The sequence below is a fragment of the Condylura cristata genome, unplaced genomic scaffold, assembly GCF_000260355.1.
Source record: "Condylura cristata isolate star-nosed mole 26May11 unplaced genomic scaffold, ConCri1.0 scaffold00003, whole genome shotgun sequence".
Taxonomy (NCBI): domain Eukaryota; kingdom Metazoa; phylum Chordata; class Mammalia; order Eulipotyphla; family Talpidae; genus Condylura; species Condylura cristata.
Genome location: NW_004567104.1, coordinates 22,666,819 through 22,671,218, shown reverse-complemented (window position 1 = coordinate 22,671,218; position 4,400 = coordinate 22,666,819). Strand labels below are relative to the sequence as shown.

The 4,400-nt window shown below is 43.1% G+C and overlaps 1 protein-coding gene across 1 annotated transcript in view; it reads left to right on the top strand.

Moving 5' to 3' along the window:
* Window positions 1-4,192: 4,192 nt before the first annotated feature.
* MASP1 (mannan-binding lectin serine peptidase 1 (C4/C2 activating component of Ra-reactive factor)) overlaps window positions 4,193-4,400 on the top strand; it is a 57,784-nt gene continuing 57,576 nt past the window's right edge. The window contains exon 1 of the mRNA XM_004675080.2: window positions 4,193-4,391. The gene's annotated coding sequence lies outside the window, so the exon portion shown is untranslated. The remainder of the gene's footprint in view (window positions 4,392-4,400) is intronic.

The window sequence follows — 4,400 nt, the reverse complement described above, 5'->3', positions numbered from 1 at the left end:
AAAAAAAAAAAAAACACCAGCAACTGATTTTAAAGCATTGTTACATTCTAGCAGAATGCTATTGCCACCACAAAGCTCTCCACCTGAGACCCACTCTTCCTTGTTAAAGGGGGAAAGAGCATTAAGAGCTTGTGACACTATCCTCAGATTTTCTTCTTAATATCAAGAGTGAAAGACAGGTGGCAGAAGGCAGGACTTTGACATAAATGGTGACAGAAATTGAAGACTGACTCCTACAACTCCATTTCTAATTCCTGTCTTCTTTATTGCCTGCCTCTGCTATGTAAGTTGTAAGTGTATGCACTCAATCCTCAGCCTCTTTGTATGTCATTGTGGACTTATGACCCAACGCTGGCCTGTGAGACCTAAACAGGCATCTCCTTCTTCCTGTTTCTGCTTAGCATGTAGATATAACATCTGGAGCTGCAGCAACCATTTTGTGACCATGAGGTGACCAACATGAAAGTCTGTTAGAGCAGAAAGAAGGAAAATGTCCCAGACCTATTTACCTCCTCATTTCTTGCAATATGAGGAAAATAAACTATGCTCTAGCTTTATTCAAGATTTCCTTTCTTACCTACCAAACAGAAACTTACCTGAGCCAGTGTTTGTTGATGCTATCTCTGGAGCACCTGAAATCAATCAGCTTGATGCTTCTGGAGGTGAGTGACTCGTGCTTTGGAAGAACATCTGCTAGGACACCAGGGTTAATCTGCTAGGGTGATCATAACAAAGCACCATAGACTGAGTAGCTTAAATAGCAGAAATTTATTTTTTCACAGTTTTAGAGACAAGAAATTTGAGATCAAGGTGTTGACAGGTGCTTTAGGAAAGTTCTTGATTAAGGTGTTCTCTTGAGGCATGTCTCCTCAGCTCACAGATGGCCATCTTCTTCTGTATCCTCACATGGATTTTCCTCTTCTTATAAACATATCAGTCATATTGGATTAGGGCATGCTCTAAGAGCCCCCGTTTAAGTTAATCATCTCTTTAAAGCTCCAATGTATCTCCAAATAATCATACACTAAGATACTGGGGTTTGGGACTCCAGTATATGAATGGGGGAGGGGTACAAAAATCTAGCCCATAACAGAACCTAATCATTTATTTTTTGAATAGAATATATTTTTCCCTCTCCTGAAATCTTGCAGTCACATAACATAGTGACCTAGAGATATTCAAAGCCCAGGATCGGGAAACTGCAGATGAAGAGATAGAGTCCCAGGCTTGGGTCAGCAGGTCAGGGCTCTAGATGACCATCTTCATCTTGCTGCACACTTAGTTTCTGTGACCTTCAGAGTCAGATGTGAATATTATATGTATGATGGATAGGAAACTTACTGATGATATCAAATCTAAGATGCTATCAAATAGAAGAGGCACCATTAGGTTATATGAACCAAAAATGGCAAAATCATATCATGGGAGCTTGTAAAATAAGAGATTCAGAAGACCTGATGCAGATTGAATGAAATTGAAACTCTGAAATGAAGCTCAAAGAGTAGTATTTTTCAATGACCTATATTATGCTTGTGATTTGACAGACTTTGGAGACTTGAATTTCAGCCTAGCACCAACATGTTGAACTACTGTGCCTAATTCTAAGACACAATCTTGGGGACCATATATCAGTTTCAAAGATAGTCTATTGGAAGCCTGGATTTCAAACTTTTCCAGCAAAAACTCATAGCCCAAATACTTTACATTTCCTAAGGCATTCGTGGAATTCCAGAATGTCTCAGCTCAAGAGTTACATATAACAAACTCTTTGGTAAGACACATAAACCAAGTCTGGTTCTAGCAACAAGGAATGCTGCGGCATTTTATCTCTTAGCAGCTTTCTGCTCTCTTTCCCTGACTGGAACTTGCAGGCACCAAGACCACACCCACACTGCTACACTTTTCTGATTCTAAATGGCATGCAGTTAGTTCCTCAGGTGTATATTTTAAATTTTTTAGTACAGCTTGTTAAGATTTAGTTGAATCTCCTTAAATATTATTTTTTTCCTATGTACCTATAATGGAATCCTGAGTAATGGAGTATTTTAATGACTACAGAAAAAGAAAGTATCAAGATCAGAGAGCCACTCTGGACTGCTTAGCTGTTTCCAGGTCATTAGTAACCTACTGACCACCTCCCCTATGATACCATTCCCTGGTCCTCACACCACACTTACCTGTGCTGCATGATCTCAACTGAGGTCAGGCCCAAAATTTGACAGGGGGTAGACTGACACCCTCTTAACCTCCCTAGTTACAATCAATCATTTCTCCAAGGTCACACGCAGGCTAACCTACCTATGTTGAATGCACTCCACCCCACCCCCACCACCACCACCACTGTCCCTTCCAATTTCCTCTAACCCCATGATCCATGAACACCACCTCAGGAGTTGTTATCAAAGGCATAGGGCAATACCACCAACTTAGTCCAACCAGTGGGGACCTGCCCGATCCCACCCAGATCATCCACCAAGCCACACAGTTCCTGTTTGTATGCGGATTCCGTCTGAGCCTTGGCTAACTCCCAGGGACGCGCTATCAGATCTGCTGTCTATTGGCAGAATGTTGGCTTAAAACATACTTCAAATGTCTCCCATTGAACATTGGCAGCTTGAAAAAACACAGCCAGGAAATTAGTCTGGAAGGTTCGATTGCTGCATGACTCTTTACAAGGAGAAGCTGATGGCTTCCCCCCACCCAAGAGCACCCTTGTGTGCAGCTCCCTGTATGTGCTGTCAATTTAGGCACAGCCTGCTCAGTGGAGGGGGGGTCTTCTTAATGGGCAGCGGCGGTCTGCACAGAGTGGGGTGTTTTCTGCCAAGTTCTTTCTTCTTCATTTTTAAAACCCTCGTTTTACATTCCAAGAGAAATGTTGTCCATGTGTTTCTGATTCATTTACACTTAAATCATTAAAATGCTGTTTTGTGAGAGTTATTTGATGTCTGAGGAGCCTGTAAGTCTTCTTAATGGGACTTTTAAAGGGTTTTTCTACTATGCCTGAAACAGAAAGCAACATTTTGCTAAAACAGTGCCTAAGCTCAAACTTACTCTTTCACCCCCCTGTATTTGCACCATCAACCACAGCCCCCTAATAATGTCAGCTTGGCAAGGCTGACATTTGTAAGGGTTAAAATAGAGACACTGGATCACGAGTTCCAGCAGAGATTCAAGACAGTGTTTCCCCAAGTGGCAAAAAATGGCATTATCAGTGTACACATTTGCTGCCTTGGGTAGAAATGTAAATTCCAACTTCAGGACTCTTTTCATAATACCTCAGATTGACTTTCTCTGTGGCTGTCATGTGCTTCAAATGCCATGGGCATTATGACAAAAATTGGTCAGTAGCCTTACAATAGGATGGCTAAGAGCTCAGCTACTTCCTGTATCACTTTTAAGCTGTGTGACTTTGAGTTAGTCACTTAAGCTCTCTGGGCGGTTTCCTCAGAAAGTTGGCTCGAGTCAGAGAACTCAGTAAATGGTAGCTATCAGTGATAGTGTGGGGAGGATCGAGAGCTGGATAACCTTGGCAAGCTGTGTGACCTCTGAGCCATAGGTTTCTCACAGGTTTGTAAAATGCATGCAGTAATGTAACTCTCAGAAGCCTGTGAGAGTGATAGAAATGACGTTTGTGCCCAACACTGTGCCCAACAGAGCCGGTTTCCAGTAACATCTATTCTTGGCCCACAGATGCCGCTCTCCTTTGTGTTATTGGTCATGACCAAGGAGCAAGTGCTATCTTATTGTTCAACTCAGCTTAGGTCTGGAGCGTTTCTCCACAAACCCTGGGTAGAGATGCATACACAGGCCCCAGTCTTCGCCCATGGGGTACAGGTTTTCTCGCTGTGCTGGATGCCCTCTGGGCTGGATAGACTACTACACACTCCGACTTGGTGAACAGCGCAAGAACTGCTTAAGAGCTGGGATGAGAGGCGAGCCTTTCGCAGGACCTGATGCTTCTTGGCAATCCCAGCCAGGGGCTGTGCGCGCAGGGATACCAGGGTATTTACAGACGGATGGACTGAGGCGAGGCTTCAGGGTTTGCATCTTTTTTCTTTCTCAGTGGACATGTTAGCATTCCCTTTTTGAAGTTTTTTTTTTTTTCCCCCTCCCTTCTGTTTAATTGGTGTTCTTTCCCTGGTGCTCTGAAGAAGAGCAGAGAACTATAGCCATCTGGCAAAGGAGACTGAGGGAAAAATTAGACTCTGTCCCCCTCTACCCTACACACACACACACACACACAGTGCTCACACACATACTGATACAAATGCTTATCTGACTCTCAGTAATTTCTTTCAAGAGCTGGAGGCAACCACAGGGATAAAGAAGCGGACTGGAAAAGCAGATCTTTTAAAGAAGAAGACATTCTGTTGTCAGGTTCCTCTGAGTGTGTGTAAGAG